This window comes from Carya illinoinensis, chromosome 13 (genome assembly GCF_018687715.1).
Source record: "Carya illinoinensis cultivar Pawnee chromosome 13, C.illinoinensisPawnee_v1, whole genome shotgun sequence".
In the NCBI taxonomy this organism is placed as follows: domain Eukaryota; kingdom Viridiplantae; phylum Streptophyta; class Magnoliopsida; order Fagales; family Juglandaceae; genus Carya; species Carya illinoinensis.
Window position 1 is genome coordinate 13,144,386 of NC_056764.1, and position 25,592 is coordinate 13,169,977.

The following is a 25,592-nucleotide window of genomic DNA, read 5'->3' on the forward strand; positions in this document are numbered from 1 at the left end:
TGAAGTGCGATGATTTTGATGGACGCTTAAATATTATTGAATTTATATATTTTTATAATTTTTTTAAAAAAAAAAATTAAAAATTAAAAGATTAAAAAAATTAAAAAAACAAAAAACTGAAATTGCACTTATGACATCGGTCGAACAGCATTATCTTTTTAACATTTAACTATAGTCTGAAGTAGAAGGAAAATGCTATAGATACGACAATGTTTTTTTTTTTTTTTTTTTAATTAACTTAATAATTAAGAAAATATTTTTTTAAAATATTATAAATTCTTATTTTTAAAATTAATTACACTTGTCTGGACAGGTTGTGAGTAGCCAAAACATCATCCATAAAACATAAAAATTAAATAAAATATTATTATTATTTTAAAATTTAAAAAAATTTAATTGAAATTTAAAATAATTGAATTAAAATTTAAAAACATTAAATTATTTATTATATGTAATGTAAAATTTTTTTAAAAATTATAACAATAAAATAAAATAAGATGAGGTAAATTAAAATGGGATAAAATCAGAGGTCTCATTTGAATTTTAAAAACATTAAAAAATTTATAATATGTACCTCTTATCTTTTATATTATATTAATGTGAATTAAGGTTTCGTTTAGATCTTGAGATGAAATGGAATGAAAAATTTGCGAATAATAATAAAATAGGTTGAGAATATATAATATTAATAATATGGTTTGAGTTTATAAAATGCTTTAGAAGTCTGAGAATATTATAATAATTAGATAAAAAAATTAAAATTTGAAATTGAAAAATAATTATATTTAAGTGATATTTAAATATTGATATGAGATCAGATAACATTAAATGAAACTAACACAAATGTAAAAAAAAAAAAAAAATTCAAAATATTAACTTTGCAAAACGAATAAGTGATCCAAATTGAACGTTGAAAACATATAATCGAGACATATATAGTTTAAACTAGTTATATATTGAATGAATGTTATTCTTTTCCTATCTCTATCTGAATGATATTGTATAAATGATAGTGCACATGCAGCTCCTAATTCCATGCTTAACAATTCAGAATTTGACTGATCCATCCAAAGGACACACCAATAGTTAGTACCTTATAGTCAATGCAATCCTTAAAGTCATATGAGTGATGCTAAGTCATCTAGTTATGACAAATTTTCTCAAACTTGGTAGATTAGGCAAATAGGATGAGGTTTCATCTTATTATTATAAATTTTTTAAATTCTCATATAAAATATAATAAATAATTTAATTTTTTTAAATTTTAAAAGAATAATAATATTAAAAACATAATATTTTAAGTTTTTATCTAAAATTAAAAATTCTTATCTTACTATTTATAAACCTAACTCACATCATAAAATTGGTTCAATAAAAAATAATTACTCATTACTTACAAATATGTTCAAAACCTTGCATACGAGTAATGTATGATTTATTCCTCAATAAAAATTAAGATGAGTTTAAATTTTTATAAAAAATTAATAAAAATAATAAATTTTACTAATAATTAATTTAAAATAAATTAAATTTACCTCCTCAACCAAACACAACTTAAATGATTTCTTCATAAGATAAAAAAGAAAGTGGTTCTTGATTCCTTACCAGGTAAGCAAAGTCGGAGCAGATAAGGCCGTCGGCAATGTTCTTTTTCTCTTTTTCCTTCGTCTATCCCTTCAAGCAAATGTCACGCTCAACAAAAAAGAAAAAGCACGGTGCGCATTGGCTCTATCCGGTTTGGGTTTCGTTTTCATTCATTCACAGCTTTCATTCAACATCACGAAGTGTGGGTAAGCAACGGAGTCAAAAATTTATTTTAAGAATTAAATAAAATTAGAATAATATATATAAAATATTTTCTATTTTATTTTTATATAATTTTTTTAAGATATATAATAATTTAATACGAAAATTTATAATAAAAAAATATGTTTAATACAACTTATATATTAAAAAAATATTTAACATGTCAAGAATAATATATTATTAAAATAATATAAAAACATTTATATAAATATATTAAATAAAAAAATACAGAGTATTTAAAACTGTAACTCACATTCTTCTAAAAAGAATTATTAAGTATTAAATTAAAATTAAAATTCTTAATTATTTCTCTTTTATATTAAATCTAAATCAAAATTTTTAATTATTTCTCTTTTAAAAACTCAATTTCTGGACTTAAAGCATTACATACATACGTATATGTGTGCGTGTAAGGGGGGCTTAAAGGGTAGATCAGCTAGCACTCCTGTTTTTCTCAAGAGTCTAATTAGACGTTTCAAAGCATATATTCTTCCACGGAGGTCAATTCTAATTAACTCTTAATTCAGTACGTAAGACTCCAAATTTTAAGGTGGTTTGAACGATGGAAATTAAAGATCCTCTTTCCCTCGTTCTAGATGATCGATCTGATTATATACAAATTAAGAAGTATCTAGCTATAATATTTTCTCAGAGAATACATGAAGTCAAAAAGCAAGAAAATAATAATTCAATGCGTTTTACTTTTCTATTCTTATCTGATATTTAAAAGCCCGCAAATTATGAATATGGAAGCTGTAGTCGTTCGTAGTTGACTTTTCACCATTGACACTACTACAGTTTTGGAATTTCAATGGATGGATCAGTACGTAGTTGGAAAAAACTTGGCAGGACTTGACTTGACAGTGTGATTCATATCATCATCGAACCTCAAGAAGATCCGTTCAAATTATAATTCTCATCAGCGAAAAATATACGACTGCTCAGGATCGTTCAAAGTTTAAAACTGCATGAATGACTTGGCACGCATAAATGCAGACGAGTGATCTCGAAAAGGTTAAAAAAATTAAGGAAAATATTATGGGTCCCGCCACATTGTCCCGACTGTTTATTTATTTATTTTTTAAATGTTTAAAAGCATTAAAAAAGTATATGAAAAAAAGAAAAGAAAAAAAAAAAGAATACGCTTGTCGGTGTAGTCGTAGACATGGTCCAAAGATAAAAGAGAGAGGCCATAGGATCGATGGAACATCTACCAAAAGAATCTTGTACACGTAAAAAGAGCAATTACACTCATTTTTAACTCTTTCTTAAATAAAAACCTTAGCTTTTTCACAAAAAATTGATGTGACATAATTTCATAAAATAAATTCAAACTTTAGATCCATAACATTCTGTTAGTTTTGGATAGGAAGATAATAATTTTTTATTTTAAATAAAAGTTAAAAATTAAATAAAATATTATTTATTAAAATTATTATTATTTTAAGATTTAAAAAAATTGAATTGAGATTTAAAAAAATAATTTTTTATTATATTTTATAAGAAAATTTTAAAAAAATTATAATGATAAGATTATAGATATTCTTTTGCAGCGAAATATTTATCCTTGCAATGATTTCGTTGCCATACGTGATTTAATTAAGCGGTGCGCTACACTTTATTTTTTGCAGCAAAATTTTCTTTTATAGCGGCGAACATACGCCTTGCAATAATAAAAACTTGTTACAATGGCGAGATACCGTTGCTATTGGCTCTGGGGGCCAAATCTCATAGAACAATTTATTTTTCTCCCCGAAACCACTCTGTGATAGAGTATCCTTGTCCACTTCAATTGCAGCGATTTTATGCTGTTGCAAAAAGGGCCTAAAGCAACGAAACTTGAAATTGTTGTTTTGGACATAATGATTTTGCAGCGCTCAAATTTCTATTACAGCGTTAAAATATCGCTGCAAAAGTACTCAACATCAGTGCTAGCTATTGACGAAAACCTATTGTAGGAATTACAGAGCAATTGTAGCGAACTAAAGTGTTGCAATTAAATATAAAAGCAACAAAAACATACACACGCTGCTTGTATGAATATTATTTTCCAGCGAAATGTATACAAATTGCAACGATAATCATCACTGTAGTTAGTCTTTTGCAGCACTAACACACGAATTTGTAGATGACTTTTGCAACATGAAACTCCCTGAGATGCAGCGATATAAAAATGCTGCAGCGTTTTTACTGTTTCGTTGGAATTGATAAAAAATAAAGGTTTATATCGTCGAACATGCAAGGAAGGTAATAGCGCTGCAATTGATTAATTGCAGCGTTTTTAGAGAGTATTCGCAAGGATTTTAGGCGCAAAATCCTTGCGAATTCAATTTTTTGTGGTGATATTTGTCTGATAATAATGTTTGGAAAGATGGGAGCAATGAAACAAAGAAAATGGTGAGAAGCAGATCACGCTAAGCTGAAGTACACACAGATTTTTCTTGGGTTTGGAAGTTTTGTGGTAAAGAATAAAAGGGAGGAAGTCAGTCGTCTTTTTCTATTTGTTGTAATTTTGATTTTCATTGCTTCAAAAATAATTCTACTTAGCATCCCACATGCCATAATTTTTATATTTATTTGATTATTTTTCTAACAAATATATGGTGTATAGATGATGAATAGAAAGAACAAACAACTCAATTAGTTTAGTATGAATAAAATAAAAGATAATAATTACTAAATTGCAAGTAATACCGTATAAGACATGCATCCCCTCCCAGAGAAGCCGCCCATGGGTGAAGGGAGATGATTGATGAAAAACCAGGTATGGACATAGAGAGACCCTTCAGGTCTTAAAATGTGTGGCTCTGTTGAAGATGAAAAGTGGAAATGGTACAGAGACAGGAAAAGAGCAGAAGAGAGAGGGAATAATGTGGAGCATGACTGCAACTGCATCTCATTAATCTAAACAGAAAACAAACACTGCCGGCAACTTTCACAGAATTAACCTTGCAGTTTATGACATCTACTACTATTAAATAAGCTTAAGAGCAATGATAAATGGTAAATTCATTAATTTGCTGTCCCAGTTCTTGACAAGCATAAACAATTTGTAACACAAATGCATACCCCATTCAGAGAAATTTGGAGAAGGGGGCAGGATTTTTATAAATATAGTTTGAAAGAATGAATATCGTTTTACAACAATTCTACATTACAACATCCAATCATCATTGCCTACAACAGATGCATTTTGTTATTTCGTGTGTTGATAATGCATAATTATTCACTGTGAATCCCAGAGGACAAACAAATACAGTGTATGCTTCAGGTCAGAAATACACCACAAAGAAAATTCAGTAAAAACTTTAATGCTCTTTGCAGGAGGGTCGCATGTTTTGCTTACTGAGTGTGAGACATAAAGCAATGTCAATGTTTTCTCTAGTTTGGTGTGCTACTTGAGTTGGCACATGTTGGGCTTGGAGTAGTATCATGGTCTATGTTTGCAGGACAGATAGAAGCGAACTGACAGAACCGACATTTCCAACGCTCTTCCTCTGGAGTGTAACAGGCTTCTCGGTCCCCTAGCCAAAACTCAAGACAACCGTGAATTTGAATCTTGAAGAAATCAGGATCGAATGCAAATTGATCTTCGCCAATCAATGAATTGTCTTTTTGAAACTCATATCTGCTTTAAACAGCCAAGTAAGTGTCTAGCTAATGGGAACTACTAAGGTTGTTGCCAGATAAATCACATGCATGGGTATAACATACACCAGAAGGAAAATGATGCTCTACAACCTACATCCCAGGAGTTAACCAATGTATCTCCTGACGCTTTATTTTATAAAGAAGATGGCTTTCCTTGAGGTGCTATCATGAGAGGTGCTTCAGCCCCACATCAGTCAAAGTCGGTAGGCAATTACAAATTTTGCATTATCTGCTTTCAGGAAACATTTCACCTCCTGTGTGCTTGGGCTACATTTACACTCTTCTATTAATAAAATTTTATTATACCTACTAAAAAATAAACATTTCATGTAGATTGGTTAGTCAAATTAATTTTAGCTACAGCCAGAAACTGCCATTCCAGACATACTATAATGGGTGATGTATGGCCCAACTGAAGTTCAACTAGATTGGCTGTCCGTAGTGGCTGTTCCCATCTAACATCTCTCATAAGGTGTGTTTCCAATAAACTTCTTACTCACCTTAATAAAAGCTGGTCGTAAGCAGGGGGCAGTGTGCTCCAAGTATTTTTGTAGAATCTCACTACGTCATCAAGGGTCTGTATATCCAAAATAAAACAAATATAATACCAAAGTTTGGAGGGATTTCTTAATTTATCTGCTGTATTATTCATGCAAATGAGTTGGTAGACATGTTTAAATGAACAAAATCAAAGATGAGAAAAGCTTCTCTCCCTTTGTTTAAAAAGTACTTTCTGGTGGGGCCAAAAGGAAAACAGATCCAAGATTCACTGGATCAGCTGGAAGGACATGGGAAAACAGAAGAGCAAGGGAGGTCTGGGCTTTAGGGACTTTGAGCAATTCAATTTGGCCTTGCTAGCAAAGCAAGGGTGGAGGCTCCTGCAAGCCCAAACCTCCCTTGCTGCACAGGTCCTTAAAGTTAAGTATTATCCCTCCTCGAGTTTCCTCTCAGTCAGGAAGAGAGCTTCAGATTCCTATGTATGGAAAAGCCTCCTTGCAGCCAGACATGTCCTCGAAGAAGGCCTACTGTGGAGAGTAGGCAATGGTAAACATATTAGGATTTGGTCTGACAAGTGGGTGCCAAGGCCATCTTCCTATATGATACAATCCCCTGTGAGTATACTAAGTAAGGAGGCTTCAGTTGACCAACTAATCAACCCTCAGACCATGCAGTGGAACCTTGGCCTAATCCACTCAATTTTCTCAGAAGAGGAGGCAAACCTTATTAGTAAAATGCCTATAAGCCCCTGCAGGAGCCAAGATGTCCTATCTTGGAGATGCTCAAGTAATGGTAAGTTTTCTGTAAAAAGTGCCTACCACCTGCAGAGCTCTATGAGAGAGTGTGTTAAGGGACAACCTTCCAATAGCAACACGGTTTCTAAGGTATGGGACAGGCTGTGGAGCATCGGGGTTCCTAATGGCACCAAATCTCTCCTGTGGAGAGCAGCTAAGGAATCTCTTCCTACTAATCTCAACCTGCTAAAGAGGAAGGTGGTGACATCTCCCTTATGCCCCATTTGCCTTACTGAGGAGGAAACAGTTTCCCATGCTCTTTGGTCATGCAAGTCAGCTCAGGATGTGTGGTATTTGGGCTCGAGACAGTTACAGAAGATGAGTAGCACTGCTGAGACCTTCAAAGAGCTTCTGGAATCCATGCTTGAGAAACTTTCCCCAGAAGTTTTGAGTGAGGTGGCTGTCACAGTCAAGCTCCTGTGGAATCGAAGAAACAGCCTTGTTTTTGAGGACTTGTTCTCTTCACCTGCAAATCTCTCTAAAAGGATCCAAGCAGAACTGGCTTTTATTAAATCAGAAACTGAGCAAGGTGAGGTCAAGCAACTAAGGCAGGTCCTGAGTCCACAGCCGTGGACACCTCCCCCTTTAGGTATGATCAAAGCAAACTGGGATGCTGCTATTGATAAGATCAACTCAAGGGTGGGGATTGGGGTAATCATTAGAGACTCCAAAGGTCTGACGGTAGCTACTCTGTGGGCATGCAAAGACATGCACCCGGATCCTCTTCTCGGTGAGGCAGTGGCTGCTCTCCGTGCAACATCTCTCTGTGCTGACCTGGGGCTAACTCACATTGTGTTGGAAGGTGACTCGATGGGAGTAATAGAGGCTGTGCAGCAGGCAGAAGAAAGTTGGTCTTCAGTTGGTCTCATGGTCAGGGACATAAGGCTTATCCTCTCCAACTTCAGAAGCTGGTCTATTAGGCATGTACCAAGGAAAGGCAATGGCGTTGCTCATGGCCTGGCCAAGCACGCCCTGTCTCATCCAAGTGGATGTATTATGCTGGGGGACTATCCCCCATGTATTCAAAACTTATTTCCTTGAATGAAAACAGGTTCTTCCTTTCAAAAAAAAAAAAAAAAAAAGTACTTCAAAAGTACTAAAGTACTTTTATTTTTTTGACAAGTACTATAGTATTTTTATTTAGAGACAAGATTTGTACAAACCCCAAATAGACAAGCCACATGCAAGCCCTAAATAAAACTATTCTTTATTAGTGGGATTCACTTTTTTACGACAAGCTTATATGGGACTTGTCTATTTGGGGTTTGTACCTAACATTACTCTTTTATTTATTACCAATACCACCTTAGAATTGAGCATTATATTGTTGAGAATATCATACATAGTCCAGAGCAGCAAGCTAGCAGCATCTATCAAACTACATTGTTAGTGGTTTGAGAGAAAGAACCCTTACATCTGCTGGGAACCCCGAGTCAGCAATTTTTTCTCTAATTTCTTCAGATAACATAGAATGTGGGTTCAAGGCAAAAAATTTGTAAAATTCTCTGGAGGGGAAATTGTCAGCAACTAAATTGTCCCACATATACTTGTAGCACATTAATTGAAGCCTGAAAAAAAGTATATATGAATGTGGTGATTTTATTCAGACGCATTACCAAATAATTCATCATCAAGGCATACCTTCCATTCCTTCTTTGTGGTTCAGCAGGAAGAGTACCTTGTACACGAGTCTTGTTAATTAATTTTGGGTTCATATTGGTTTCTGTTGCAGGCATATAGATCTCATCAATCACTCCCACTATCCATACACCTTCTGCAAAGCCTATTCTGATTTCATAAGCAACTATAGTCCGTCAGCAAGAGGAAATAAGGATCCTGAGATCAACGATCCATATTCTATTCACATGTGACAAAGAGAGAGGCCAAAATATGAAGGAAAAAGATAACTCTAAGTCTCCAACAGAACGTTTTTTTTTTTTTTTTTTTTTTTTCATATCTATCCTCTGACAGAAATATTGCAGTATATAAATACTAGTTCTCATTGAATTTTGTTAGAATATATTGTTTGTAATTAGTTTGTAAGAGGGTATATGGGTAACTTGTATTTAAGGTATATATATACTTGTATGTACATTGTGAATAAAAATTGTGTTTTTCATCAAATCTCGTTGTACATGGTATTAGAGCGCGATTCTCACGAATATGAGTTCTGTATGGTTTGAGAGTGTAATTCGGTGTAGTTTGTGAGCTCACCGTGTTCCTCGGCATGTTTCTGTGTGGTTTGGGTGCTCATCGGCGGCTTGTGGTGGTTTGAAGTGCTTTCTGGCATCATCTCCGGTATTGGACACCAAGGGTGAACTCGCCGAAAGTTTTTGTTGGTACCAGACCTGGTTGCCATCGTCTTCAGCCACTGGAAGGGGTCTCTGTCGCCGGTCTAGTATCGTTTAGTTGTAGGTAATCTCGTATTCCAGTTCTTGAGTAAGGTAACCCCAAACCTGGATAAGGTTTTATTCTAGAGTGGAATAAAACCTGTTTGGTAACAGAATAGGTTAAACGTATCCTAGGTTAGGATAGGCTTATCTGAGACAGATCCAAACGGGTCAAACTCAATCTGAGACCGACCCAGGCTCGATCCGAGATAGACCCATATCGGGCCTATACCGGCTGAAACAGACCCGATACCGGCCGATATAGAGCTGATTTCGGCCGATATCGACCCAATTTCGATCGAATCGGCCACTTCTAGGTCAATACATACCGGTTTAGAACCGGTACATCACTTTTTTGACCGGTTTAGACCTATATTGTCTGATATAGAGCCAAAATTGGGGTTTTTAAGGCCCTTTTTAGGTACTTGGGTTGGGTTCGCATATTGTGTGTGACTTTTCTATTTTCAAGTAGAATTGTGATATTTTGCTGCACATATGGCAACTAAGTTTGAGTCATCACTTACATCAAACTTTAATATGCCTATGATTTCAGTAAAATTGGATGGGAAAAACTATATGTTATGGTCAAAATCTGTTACAGTATTTTTGAAAGGTAAGGGACTTTTTAGCCACCTGGTTAATCCAAAACCCAACTCAAATAACCCTATATTTGCTCAATGGGAGCAAGAGGATGCCCAAATCCTGTCCTTGATGTTGACCAGTATTGAGCCTAACATTTGCTCTAGTTTGATTCATTTTGACACTGCCCAAGAAGTGTGGATCTGTCTCAAGCATATGTACTCGGGTACTGGGAACACAACCAGCATTTATGAGCTATGTAAGTAGTTTTTCGCATTGGAACAAGGTACTCTGGGTCTGGAAGAGTATTATTCTCAAGTGATGAACATATGTGAAGAACTTAATTTGTATCAACCTATCACTTCTGATGTTTCATGTATGCTACAACAACGTGAAGAGTTTAATGTTGTTCGGTTTCTTGTTGGTTTAAAACTTGAATATGAGTCTGTGAGGTCTCAAATCTTGGCGAGTCCACAACTCCTTTCATTTTCTGATGTGTTCTCCCGACTTCAACATGCCATGTTATCTAGGCACGGATCTCAGTTGTCTTCTGATCCAATTAGTGAGAGATCCACCATGGTTGCCTTTTATGTTGCTCCTGGTGGGCGTGGAGGCTGACGTGGTAGAAGTGCACTTGGAGGACGTGATGCCAAAGGCAATTGCAATCGAGGTCGAGAGCCTCATAAATGCACCAATTGTGGTCACAATAACCATTCTATGGACTATTGTTGGGACCTACACGGTAGGCCATCTGGGTCTGCTAATCAAGTCATTTGCCATGATGCTACATCACAATCAACGAGCTCCAACCCACCTTTAGATATGATTAGTATATCGAAGGATGAGTATGAGCGGTTTTTGGGTCACACAGGGGCTTCATCTTCCATAACTACTCTTACCCACTCAGGTATAGCATCCGCATGTCTTGTCTCATCGACTCAAGCTCCATAGATCATTGATTCAAGAGCTAATGAACATCTAACCAGTTTGTCTTCTTTGTCTAAGTTAAATACTGTACTATCTTTAAAAAGTGTCACTCTTACTAATGGTTCTCTTGCTAAAGTTACAGGCATTGGATCCACTAAACTCATTGACTCCATATCCTTGTCATCTGTCCTATATGCTTCTAGTTTTCCTTTTAGTTTGTTGTCTATTAGTAAGATTACTTAAAATCTACAATGTTCAGTTACTTTTTATCCATCTTCATATATTTTTTAGGATCTCATGACGGGGGGAACAAGATTGGTATGGGGCATGAAGCTGATGGTCTGTATTACCTTGATGTTCAACAGTCACCCACTTAAGCCCTTACAACCCCCTCATCATTTGCTTTTGAATGACATTGTCGCCTTGGTCACCCCTCCCTTTCTCTTTTGAAGTGTCAAATTAGGAACTTGGGAAGTGGGTCTCCCTTCTCTTGTGAAGCGTGTCAATTTAGTAAACATCATCGTGTGTCTTTTGTTCCTCGTATTGATAAACAAGCATTGAGTCCTTTTGAATTAGTTCACTCTGATATATGAAGACCAATCAACATTGAATCAAACAAGTTTCAATATTTTGTTACATTTGTTGATGACTATTCTCGTGTAACATGGTTGTTTTTTATGAAGGTCAGATCTGAACTTCTTTCCATATTTCAATTGTTTTGGAAAGAAATAAAACTCAATTTAACAAAAAGGTTCAAGTTTTGCGTTATGATAATGCTAGAGAATATCTATCTAGTGCTTTTGCTACTTACTTAAGTGACAAATGAATTGTTCATCAAATGTCATGTTTATATACACCCCAACAGAAAGGGGTGGTTGAACGCAAAAATCGACATTTGTTAGATGTAACCGGAGCACTATTGCTACATATGCATGTTTCTAAATGTTTTTGGAGTGATGGTGTTCTTACTGCTTGTCATCTTATTAATCGTATGCCTTCATCAGTTCTTGATAGTTCCTCTCCTTTCTCCATCATGTTTCCATCATCTTCACCTTTTTCTCTTCCACAAAAAATCTTTGTGCATGTTTGCTTTGTTCATAACCTTGGTCCAAGCTTTGATAAACTTGACCCCCGTTTTACGAAGTGTCTCTTTGTTGGTTATTCCCAGACTTAAAAAGGATATCGCTGCTATAGTCCTGCTCTTAGACGCTACTTCACGAGTGCTGATGTTACCTTTTTTGAGTCCATACCCTATTTTTTGAACATATCTTTGAGTGTTGAGTGTGATCCTCTACCATTACCTACTCTTACACTATCTCCCTCACACTTACCCAACTTTAACCAACCCTCCTCGGCCCCTTCCCCAGTTCCTTTACAGGTTTACTCACGTCGCTTGCGGCCGCCAGCTCCCATGCCTCAACTAGTCATGCCTCCACCTTCAGATCCTGAGTTGCCCAGTACTTCTGACTCTCTACCTATTGCTCTTCGCAAAAGTAATTGTTCTTGTGTTACTCAACATCCTATTAGTCAATTTGTTTCATATCATGCCTTATCCCCTTCATTCTCATGTTTTACATCTCAAATTTCAAAACTCTCTATTCCTCAGACATTTCAGGATGCATCATTTGATCCGAGATGGAGGACAGCTATGGAAAATAAAATGGATGCTCTTCATAATAACGTACATGAGATCTTGTTCCACTACCACCTGGTAAACAATTTGTTGGCTGTAAATGGGTATATACTATCAAATTTCATCCTAATAGTTCTATGGAACGTCTGAAAGCCCACTTAATTGCAAAGGGATACACTCAAACATATGACATTGACTATGAAGAGACATTCTCCCCAGTTGCCAAAATCTCTTTTGTTCGAATGCTAATCTCTCTTGTTGCTAATTTAGACTGGCCCTTATTTCAGCTGGATGTAAAAAATGCATTCCTGCATGGCGACTTGCATAAGGAAGTTTATATGGAGCAACCACCTGGGTTTGTTGCTCAGGGGGAATATCGAGGTATTGTATGCAGGTTAAAGAAGGTATTATATGGTTTGAAACAATCTCCTTGAGTATGGTTTGGAAGGTTCTCTGATGCTGTATTGACATTTGGTCTTCACAGATGCGGTTTGGAAGGTTCTCTGATGCTGTATTGACATTTGGTCTTCACAGATGCCAAACCGATTACTCGGTATTTCACTTACATAGTAATGCAGGTCACATTTTGTTGTTTGTATATGTGGATGATATTACAATTATTGGGAGTGACTTTGCTAGAATTACTACACTAAAACAATTTTTACATGATCAATTTCAGACGAAAGACTTGGGCAAGCTTAGATATTTCTTTGGAATTGAAGTCAGTAGATCTAAAGAGGGCATCAACCTATCTCAGAAGAAATATATACTTAATCTTTTAGAAGAAACTGGCATGTTGGGTGCACGACCTATTGACACCACTATGGATCACAATCGTAAATTTTTTATAGAAGAGGGGGAGTTGTTTGGAGATCCAAGTATGTACCAAAGACTTGTTGGGAAATTGAACTATCTCACCATCACTAGACTAGACATCTCTTATGCAGTGAGTGTTTTAAGTCAGTTTTTACAAACGGCTAGGATCTCACATTGGGATGCTGTAATTCATATTCTTCGTTATCTCAAGCGAGCACCTAGCCTTGGAATACTATATCGACCAAATGGACATCTTAGGGATGAAGCATTTTCAGATGCTGATTGGGTAGGATCTCCTTTAGATAGAAGATCTACTACGGAATATTGTACCTTTGTAGGAGGTACTTGGTTACATGGAAGAGTAAGAAACAAACAGTAGTAGCTTGGTCTAGTGCGGAAGCTGAATACAGGGCAATGGTTCATACTACTAGTGAGCTGACATGGTTACAACACTTTCCTCAAGAGATTGGGTTTCCAGCTCCTATCTCTCTCTAGCTATTTTGTGATAATCAAGCTGCACTGCATATTGCCTCTAACCCCGTGTTTCATGAGAGGACTAAACATATAGAGATTGATTGTCACTTTATTCGAGATAAGATATTAAGTGGTGACATTGCTACACCTTTTGTGAAGTCTGCAGATCAACTCGCAGAAGTGTTTACTAATTCCTTGTGTTGGAGTCGATTAAAACCTATTTGTTTCAAGCTGGGTTTATATGATATATATGCCCCAGCTTGAGGGGGACTGTTAGAATATATTGTTTGTAATTAGTTTGTATAAGGGTATATGGGTAACTTGTATTTAGGATATATATATACTTGTATATACACTGTGAATAGAAGTTGTGTTTTTCATCAAATCTCATTGTACAAATTTCATAAAAAGATTTTATTGGATCTGTCCAAGCACTCTCTCTATGATTCCCCAACCAAAAAGGAAGCATTTATTTTTTATTTCTTGTTAACTAATTTATGTGGTTTGTTATCCATACTCATATAAGCATATCCAAAGCACTAAGGCAAAACAAGAAGTAATAAATAGTCAAATCTAATAATCCATGGCACTTCATCAATAGCACAATCTTTTCAATCTCAAACTCAATCCAACTCAAACAAGTATCTGCCCATTGAGTTAGTATCTGCACTAGCTCAATCTATATAATTACTTATATACTTTAAAACAGATAACTAGCCCCCATCAAGATTTGATAACCACAAATATGGATAAATCTAAATTCTAAAGAAACCACAAATAACAGCCCCTTTCCAATTCATTTTTGGAAATTACGCCCTGCATCAAGAACAAAGTAAACTGTCACTCAAAATTTAATGCAACACACTTCAAAATGATATACTGAACCACTTACAAGTACAGAAAAAGCAAAAAGCATTTCCATGTGGTTACTAAGAGCAAGCTAAAACCATGACAAGACAGAAACTGACTCAGAAGACTGTGGGATGATTGAGCTTACAGTGGTAGTTCACGCGTTAATCCTTCAAACAATAATTGATTAGCGCCAAGTATAAAGTTCAAAAGCTTCAGAGCCCATGTCTTCTTTAGATTTGACACGAACTTTCACTTTTTTCACAACCTGCCAGATATACAACCAGGATGGATAATTGTATATTGTGAACATGTGAAAAACATAGAAGATGACTAATTAAAGTTTTGTTTTTTTTTTTTTTTTCTGCTACAAATATTTCCTTTTTTAATTATTTTTTCTGCTACAAACATGCTGAATGAAAAACAAAAAAATGCAAGTTGGATGACCTTCACATCTTCTATGAATCCTTATGCACAAAAACAATTTCTAATTGCCAACTTGTTGAAAATGCCAAATTGTTGAAAACATAAGAATGCCTTCTAGTACTGTTCTTAATATTGAATTCTATTTTTCCACTCAATTTTAACAACTTACCAATTTTATGCAGTGGGATTTAAGCCAAATATGTTTACCAAAAAACACAAAGAAAAAGGAAAATCTTATTTTGGTTGAAAGGATTATAAAGAATATTGATATTGAAAAATGAGAATTAGTTATTCAAGAGTATACAAATGTACCTCTTCTTCAAGATTTCTATGGCGAGCACTACCTGCTTTCATAGCTTTGGTTGTTTTTCGCCTGGCATGGAGGAGAACAAACCCCATTTGTTTTTCGCACCATTCCTATGAAAACATGAAGTTAAAAGTCATGTAAGATGGATATGTTTCAGTTTCAATAAGCTGAATGGCACCTTAGCTTCATGACATCACAAGATATTTACTATAGGAATATATTTCAATACGCAAAACAAATGAAAGCAACACTTAGAAAAAATTACCCAAAATTCAAACTTCTCAGATACCTCGCAGGATTGAAAAAATTATTAGGTACTCCCGTTACATCACTAGATGCCACATAGTTAAAATTGACTATGGTAACTAAAATATGTTAGGATGGGAGTACCATGTGTCGAATGTGTCCCTACTCCAAAGTAACTAACAATTACTCCACATGAGTACAAAATGATACAAAAAATATAGAATGATACTCAAAGGAACATCGTAATTCCTTTAACAAATACTATCATGCTCAGGAGTACTAAAATGAGTAAAATTAAACAGACAGAGACAAGCATACTTACACACAATCGCTGTTACCCATGAGACAAGTTATCCATGAGTACAGGGATTTCAACTATTTATTTTTCTGCCGAATGATTCATTTCCTTGTGTGAGACTCTTGAACAATTCGCTAAAATACAACAATTTGTTCTTTAAGCTTTTCAACCTCATGGTTTATGACTTGTAGCCACTGGAAAAAAGCAACTATAGAGGAGGGGTAGCGAGTCCCAAGACTCACCAAATCATGGATAACATCGGAATCTGACTTATTAGCCAAATTATTATTCTCTTGCTACAACATAGCACCAATGGTAGCTGTAAAAAGGACAGAAAATTGAGGTGTAGAATACCTCATGGATAAATCCAAATGAATGTTAGAAGAATGAGCTTAAAGCGAGAATATTGAACGAAAGTAGATGAGTTATAGAGATGAGAAAAAGATTTGTTGCAGATTAGATGAACTTTAAGACTGATTTTATAGAGATAGCATAAAAGACAAGACAAGCTATCATCCAAATCAATGAGCAATGTGATTTCTTTTTGGTATCCAATGGATGAAGATGATCTTTTTTTCAACAACATCAGATGATTTTTAAAATCTCCAGCCACACTTGTCGGGTCACGGGCGGATCCAATTTTTCAACTATATACAGTTTCTACTAACACACCATTTTTTTTAGTCCATTTACTTGCTGTGGATCCTTTTTAATGATGCCAAAAGGGGGAGAAGTTTTAGACTAGAACATTAACATTATTTGAATTGCTAAACTTATTATATATACTTGGAATTATATTTATACTTTTGCTTGAAAACTAACGCACATTCTCAGGGGGAGCTTAAGTATTAATATAGGTTTCAGCTTCTATCAAGTATTTTTCATCATAAAAAAGAGGGAGATTGTTGAACCCAAGGTTTCAAACTTTGTGTAATTATATATCTACACATGGATTTTGATGATAACAAATGAATTCAAAGAATAAAGGAGTCTCAAGTTCAAGTTGTCTACACAATGGAGTCAAGCACATCAAGAAACCAAGCATGAGCAAGAAGTGAACAAGTTCACATGAAAGTCATAGAGTAATATTGTAAATCTCTTAAAAATTCGAAATTAGGATTAAGATTCAAAATTAATATTTTATCATAAAGTATTAAAATACATTTCCCACATGTGCATGAATATTTTAAAAATTAAATTTGAAAAATTTTGAAAAATGATTGATTGTCATATTCACACGTGCATGACATGATTAAACGTTTGAATTTTGAAAATAGTAAAGATGATTGATTGTCATCTTTCATATGTGCAATCTTTATTTGAATATTTTCAAAAGTGATTGAGACTTTTTTTGACTTATGCAGTAAGCAGATGATTTTGTTTAAAAATTTTGAAAATATTAAGGATAATTGATTGTTATCTTTCACATGTGCATGCTTTATTTGAATATTTTCAAAAGTGATTGATGCTCTTTTTGATTTATGCAAAAGGTAAATGATTTTATTTAAAAATTTTGAAAAATAAAGTGTGTTCTTTTTGTCATATGAAAAAAAGTAAAAACATTAGGTTTGAATTTTCTGAAAAGTGAATGATGTTTTCTTTGATATGTGAATCTTTTTAAATTTGAATATGAAGTCTCATATGCCTATTTATAGATCATTTGAGAGCTTCACATTTACAACACCAAGAGCATGCAATATTCATTCAAAACTTTTATTATCTTTTCTCTAAGTCTTGAGCCTTAATCCTTGTTCATTTGGAGAGAGATACAATTTGCACTGTATTGTTCTTATTTCACTCATTGAGGAGTGTTATCTGATAACTTATCTACTATCAGCTCTTGTATCAGTAAAAGGGTGTGTACAACCCCTGTGTGTGTAGAAAGTGTTCTACATAGGGAATAGTTAAATCATCACGTGTAAGATAATTGCAAATATAGAGGGTGTTCTGCACGGATCTTTTGTAGTGGTGTTGTTCAAAGGTACAATAAGTTTCTATCTCCACCTGAAGTAGGTTGAATATTTAATTTGGGAATTTTCAAGGAGTAGCTTGAGGCAAGGACGTAGGCAGTGGGGCCGAACCTCATTAATGTACTGAATTTGCTTCTCTCTTATCCTTACTCTTTATATTTATTATTGCTTCATATTTTATTTATATTTTATATTATGTATTTGATTTATAATTGTTAATTTTTCAAATATAACTCAATTCACCCCCCGTCTTGTATTAGTCATCTGGGCAACAATTTTATATAATTAATATATCATTTTCATCTAACCTATTAGGCTATTACCATTTACAATATAAAATTTTAAATATATAATTACAAATTAATATTCTATTAATTAACCTAGGTATATTATAATATTATTATCAACTAACTTATCATCAATTCACCATTAACTAATTACTAACATCTACATCTATATTTAATTAAATTGATAATATAAAGCAATTGGTAAATTGTAAATTAACTAACCTAATGGCTAATACCAATTCCCCATTAACTAATTAATAACATGTTAAGATCTACAATTCTACATCTATGAACTAAGTTGCAAGTAAATATAAAGTATGTATGTATGATTAAATTATTTATGCTTATTACTTCCTATACAAAACGTACAAAATGTAAATATATAGCTCATTCCTCATTATGCATTAACTTAGAAGTTAGAACTATCGTAATACATTCATAATTTGATATACTCTAAGTTAGTAACAAAGTAATAATTAACATCATCAATATAATTATAATTATATATTTTTTTAATGAGTTAATTAAATAATTATATTGAATAGTTTACTTAATTTTAATTTTACTAATTAAAATATTTTTTTATTAATTTATGTGTTAAAAACATAGAACAAATGAGAATACATATTTACTAAGGGAAAAAACGGCGTCGTTTAGTACAAAAATGGACCTAAACGGCGCCGTGCACAGTTTAGGGAGAAGGCATCATCGTTTAATTGCAACTGATTTTATTTTTTTCCCTTTCTTGTGTTGAAACGGCACTGTTTAGGATTGTTTTCAATCCAAACGGCGTCATTTCAACAGCCCTAGACTTACCCCTCCCCCGATTCCCTCTCATTTCCTCTCAGACTCTCTCTCTTATTCTAGTGAAAAGGAGAAACCCTAGCCCCCTCATTTCCTGAGTTCATGGAGTGGGACTGTGACCAACACAAACTAGCAAGACCTTCCCCACCCTATTCCATCGTAGACTGGTTGGGCCACCCCCCGGAATTCGCAGTTCGCAGCAGCAGACCTTCTATTGTTATGCGTATTTACTTTTTCTAGTTTTATTTCTTGATTTCGTGAATCTAGGCATCTCGATTTTCTCTTGTGAATTTATGATTCGTGAATCTAGGTTTCTTATTGGCGAATCTGTTCGGTGTGTGATTTCGTAGTGATTGGTGATTCGGTGAATCTGAGATGGCTTGAATAAGTGAATTCATGGTGAATCTGAGATAGCTCGGTTTGATTGTTTTTTTGTAATCTATTTGCTAGAATGAATAAATATGATTTGAAACTTAAGATTTAGAAAGGGATGTTTATATTGTTCATGTGACCACGTCTCTGTTATTATTATTATTATTTTTTACGTTTATGCTTGCAAATGCTGTGCTATATTGGTTCAAGATTGTGTAGAGAGAGAGAGAGAGGGAGGGTTGATGATGAGAAATTCCATATTAGATATTCAACTAATTTTTTGCTTTTCAATCTCACTACCATTTTTGTAAAGATGAGGTAGATAAAGATGAGGTAGATGTAATATAAAGCCAGTGCATATAAAGAGTTGTTTGATGTACTGAAGTTGGAATATCAATGGAGTATAGAAGTCTAGGTAGTTTCATGAATTTGTATGTTGTGAGTGGGAATCTGGAGTTGAAAAAAGCATGGGATAGTTCAAGTTCAAGTTGCCAATACATGGTTGGAAGGTTGCCTTGTATGCACTTGGGGCACCTCCTTAATATGTTTCAGCTTGAACTCATTAAAGTACTCATGTGGTTCAATTGTATTGGTTTTAATTGTTTTCATAAGTTTAATGTAACAAGTGAGAAAAAAAAGTCCAAAATATAACTTATCAAAAAAGAAATTCAAGAATATAATTAACACAAAAAAGGTGTTAAGGACGTTGACATTTGGAGCTCTCTAGAAGAGTGCAACAAATCAGTTATCAGTGTGGTTTATTTGGCAATACTGTCTCTGTCATTTTTTGCTCTCAAATTTTCCATTTTTGCTAACTGGTACTTGTTGGTGTCTTGGCAAACCTTATCCATCCGAGCCATTGTTTCATAATGCTAAAGTGATATTCCTCATACGGCTTCATGTCTATGTCATATGCTGAAGGTTAGGGTTCGACAGCAGCTGGAGTATAAGTGATGAAATGGGCTCTATGGGTCGGGCCAGAGCTGAACGAGAGAAGAGTACGTGGGCTGTGTATAAGTTCTCATAATAAAAGCCCATTAAGAATACAAGGATTTAAGAGTACTTTAGCATATGAATTACGTGTATAAATACAGTGCGTAAATCATCAATAAAGGCATCTGAAGTATTACAATTCAATTCTGAATTATCTTCCTCTTTCTCTCTCTCTTTCTCTCTCCCTATAATATCTTTCTTTTCAGCTACATTCTTGCAATATTAGATAAGGCTTGTGACAACGTGGTATTAGAATTGAATTGTAATACCAGGATTGAATTGAATTGTATTATGACAACGTGTATAAGTTCTCATAATAAAAGCCCATTAAGAATACAAGGATTTAAGAGTACTTTAGCATATGAATTATGTGTATAAATACAGTGCGTAAATCATCAATAAAGGCATCTGAAGTATTACAATTCAATTCTGAATTATCTTCCTCTTTCTCTCTCTCTTTCTCTCTCCCTATAATATCTTTCTTTTCAGCTACATTCTTGCAATATTAGATAAGGCTTGTGACAACGTGGTATTAGAGAAGTGAAGATCTTCTTCTTTCTCATAGAGACAATGGCGGAAGGCACCAGACTTAATCAGTTACAAGAGTAGTTTACAACATTTAAGAAGGTCGTGGAGTCACACCAGACAGCCTTGGAAATAGAAGTTGGCTCGCTCAAGAAGGCATTTGATTCCCAGCAGCGTCTGATGGAGTCCTTAATCGTGCAGTTGAAAGGGATGACTGCTGAAATGCAGAAAATGAACCAATCAAGATTGGAGGTATCAAGCAGCAATGTCAATAATCATGAATCGCAAATGGAAGTGAGTCAGAATACACATACCAGGTTTGCAAGAATTGATTTTCCTTCCTTTAATGGAGACGATCCTACTAGCTGGCTGTACAAAGTGAATCATTTTTTTTTTTTTTGTATTACAACACCCCATCCCATTAGAGGTTGCAGTTATCCTCTTTCCATATGGAGGGTAAAGCCCTCGTGTGGTTTCAAGAATTGGAGGAGTTGGGTGGATTACCAACTTGGGATGTTTTTGTTTGAGCATTATTGTTGAGGTTTGGGTCAACATGTTATGATGATCCAATGGAGGCTATAACTAAGCTTTGATAGACTGATTCAGTAGAGGATTATAAAAGCAGATTTGAAGCATTATCCAATAGAGTGAAAGGCTTGACAGAGAGTCACAAGTTGAGCTATTTTCTGGGTGGTCTTAGGGATGATATAAGGCTGTCAATTAAAATGTTTTGCCCCAGAGATTTGCTATCTGCCTTTGGTCTTGATAGGATTCAGGAAGAACATGTCCAGCTTAGCAAGAAAGCAACAAGAAGTGCTGGATGTTTTGTTTACAATGGGAATACAAGGTCAATGCTGAATACCACGATAGAAAATTCCAAGAATTCAAATGGCTCCAATTTTCCAGTACAAAGAATCTCTCAGGCTCTGATGAAAGAAAGAAGAGAAAAAGGCCTATGCTACTATTGTGATTCCAAATGGGTGGTGGGCCATAAATGTAGGCAACCTAAATTGTTTTGATTGAAGAAGTTGTAGAAGAAAGTCCTGAAGCAGTGGAGAAAGAAGATAATGGGAAGAATATTAGTGGGGTAGATCAATCTCTGTGTTTAGTAGACACTATGTCTAAACCATAGGTATCTTTGCATGCAATTACAGGAGCTACGAGTCCAAAGACTATGAGAATCAAGGGTCGAATTGGTAAACAATGGGTGGTGATTTTGATTAACACAGAGAGTACCCACAACTTTGTGGATCCAGCAGTGGTGGAAAGAAGTAAGTTGTTGGTTAAAGATAAAGGCAGAATTAGAGTGAAGATTGCTAATGGTGACCAGATTTTGAGTAATGGTAGTTGTGATGCAGTTTCCATGATAATACAAGGCATTGAATTTCATGTGGATGTATATGTTTTGGTGTTAGCAGGCTGTGATGTTGTTCTCGGAATTTAGTGGTTGCAGAAATTGGGTGACATTTTGTGGAACTTTGAAGATCTTTCAATGCAGTTTTGTTATTGTAATAAGAAATTGCAGTTGAATGGTTTGAAACCAAGTAAGTTGGTGGAGGAAACTTCAAGTGTTAAGCTGAAGGAAATGGAAAAAAAATGGGTTATGCTTCAATTGATGGATAAGCAACCAGAAAATGCTCTAATCCTAGAACAGATACAGACATTATTATCTGGCTATAATGATGTGTTTGTTGAGCCAAAAGGGTTACCCCCGAATAGATCTCATGATCATGCAATACATTTGCAAGAGGGAGCTAAAGCAGTATCTGTTAGACCTTACAGATACCTTTATTTTCAAAAAGAAGAAATCAAGAAGATAGTTAAGGAATTGCTGCAAAGTGGGGTAATTAGACCAAGTCAGAGTCCATTTTCATCTCCTGGTTTACTGGTTAGAAAAGCGGATGGAAGTTGGAGGATGTGTATCGATTACAGGGCTCTAAATAAGGATACTGTCAAGGACAAGTTTCCTATTCCAGTTGTGGATGAGTTACGTGATGAGCTCAGTGGATCTCAGATTTATTTGAAGCTGGACTTGAGGTATGGTTATCACCAGATTCGGGTAAGGGATGAAGATATTCCTAAAACTGGCTTCAGAACCCATGAGGGTCATTATGAATTTTTAGTCATGCCTTTTGGTTTGACTAATGCTCCCTCTACTTTTCAATCATTAATGAATTCAATTTTCAAGCCTTATTTGAGGAAATTCATTTTGGTATTTTTTGATGATATATTAGTCTATAGTAAGACTGAATTTGAGCATGTACAACATCTTAAAGTGACAATGGAGATCTTCAGAGATAACCAGCTTTTTGCTAAACTCAGCAAATGTAGGTTTGGTTGTAATGAGGTGGATTACTTGGGCCATTTGGTGTCCAACAATGGGGTGAGGGCTGATCCTGCTAAGTTGAAAGCTATGGTCGATTGGCCAATTCCTAGTTCAGTGAAAACTCTGAGGGGATTTCTCGGGTTAACTGGATATTATAGGAAATTCATACGTGGCTATGGGGGTATTGTTGCTCCTCTGACAGCATTGTTGAGAAAGAACAGTCTCAATTGGAATGAAGAGGCTCAAGAAGCTTTTCAGAAGTTGAAACAAGCTGTCATTCAGCCACCAGTATTGGCACTTCCTGACTTTTCTAAGTCCTTTGTTATTGAATGTGATGCCTCGGGTACAGGCATAGGAGCTGTTTTGATGCAGGATTCAAGGCCAATTGCCTTCTTTAGTCAAGCTCTAAAAGGTAGAACGTTGGCTTTATCAACTTATGAGAAGGAACTATTGGCACTAGTGTCAGCTATTCAAAGGTAGAGACCCTATTTGTTGGGGTAGTCTTTTATTGTGAGGACTGATCATTAGAGTTTGAAGTACTTACTGGAGCAAAGGATTGGCACTCCTATGCAATAGAGATGGATTACTAAACTACTTGGTTATGATTTCTTTGTTGAGTACAAGAAAGGCCAAGAAAACAGAGTTGCAGACGCATTGTCAAGGAAATTTGAGGATAAGGATTCAGTTAATTCTTGTTCTTTATTTTTAATTTCCTTTCCTACTGTTAATTGGTTAACTGAGTTAAAGCAATGTTATGATGATGATTTTGAGCTTTAGGAACTTTTGAAGAAAGTCAAGGATGGCCAAAGTTCTACCAAGTTTTCTATGAAAGGGGACTTGTTGTTTTACAAAGACAGATTGTATGTGCCAAGCAATGTGCAGTTTATTACTAAACTATTACATATGTTACATAGTAGTCCAGAGGGAGGTCACTCAGGTGTAGACAAGACTCTTTACAAGGTCAGAAGAAATTTTTTTGGAAGGGCCTTAAGAGGTCTGTCAAAGAATTCATTCGGGCATGTGATATTTGCCAGAGGGTCAAAGTGGAACAAACTCGGCCAGGAGGGTTGCTTCAGCCCTTACCAGTCCCAGAAAAACCATGGACAGATATTTCAATGGATTTCATTGAAGGGTTACCATTGTCAAAAGGCCATTCTGTCATATGGGTAGTAGTTGATAGATTGACTAAATATAGTCATTTTATCTCATTGGCTCATCCTTACTCAGCCAAAACTATTGCTCAATTGTTTTTTCAGCATATTTTCAGGTTGCATGGAATTCCTCAAAGGATTGTATTAGACAGGGATCCAGTGTTCACAAGCAGATTTTGGGAAGAATTGTTCAAACTACATGATGTGCAATTGTGTCATAGTACTGCCATTCATTTGAGGATGATAGGCAGTCTGAAGATGTCAATAAAAGTCTTGAGACATATTTACGTTGCTTTGTTGGTGACAGACCCAAGGATTGGGTGCAGTGGGTGTGTGTAGCAGAGTGGTGGTATAACACGTCAGTACATGCATCTACGAAAATGACTCCTTATCAAGCACTATATGGGGTCCCTCCAACGAGACTTTTATCTTACATGCCAGGAACAACACAAGTAGCAGAAGTAGAACAACAACTCATGGCAAGAGATCAGATTTTGCAGCTACTTAAAGAAAATTTAATTCAAGCACAGAATCGTATGAAAAAATTTGTATAAAGAGGAAGGAACGGGTTTTTGCTGAAGGTGACTGGGTTTACTTATGATTGCAACCGTATAGACAAACCTCACTAGCACAATGCAGGTCTCTGACTAGCACCGAGATTTTTTGGGCCCTTTCAGATCAAGGGGCGTGTGGAGGAAGTGGCGTATCATCTGCAGCTGCCAGCATCATCAAAACTCCATCCAGTATTCCACGTGTCGCAGCTGAAGCCAAAGTTAGGAGCATCCGTAGTGGTTTTACCTCAACTACCTCCAGTCGACGCCGAGGGCATATTGAAACCAGAACCAGTGGAAGTTTTACAAAGAAGATTAAAGAAGCATTGTAACAGAGCACTAACCGAACTATTAATCAGGTGGGAAGGACAAACGACTGAGGATGCAACCTGGGAGGAGCACGGAACGGTGACGGAGGCTTACCCACACCTTGTGGGCAAGGTGTTTTAATCGGGGGAGGCATTGTCATATGCTGAAGGTTAGGGTTCGACAACAACTGGAGTATAAGTGATGAAATGGGCTCAATGGGTCGGGCCAGAGCTGGACCAAAGAAGAGTACGTGGGCTGTGTATAAGTTCTCATAATAAAAGCCCATTAAGAATACAAGGATTTAATAGTACTTTAGCATATAAATTACGTGTATAAATATATTGCGTAAATCATCAATAAAGGCATCTGAAGTATTACAATTCAATTCCGAATTCTCTTTTTCTTTCTCTCTCCCTATAATCTCTTTCTTTTCAGTTACATTCTTGCAATATTAGAGAAGGCTTGTGACAGTCTATTCTATTCCTTTTTTTTTTTTTTTTTGGAGAAGATTGTTTAGTCTCAACAATTGGAACACAATCCCACAAAAAGGGATTCAGAAATAGAGTAAATTTGGACCAACTAGACCTTAACAGGATTCATCAAGGAAAGT

The 25,592-nt window shown here is 35.3% G+C and overlaps 1 pseudogene; it reads right to left on the reverse strand.

Annotated features, from left to right (window-relative positions):
* Nucleotides 1-5,128: 5,128 nt before the first annotated feature.
* LOC122290962 lies at nt 5,129-19,987 on the reverse strand (annotated as a pseudogene).
* Between the last annotated feature and the right edge of the window lie 5,605 nt (nt 19,988-25,592).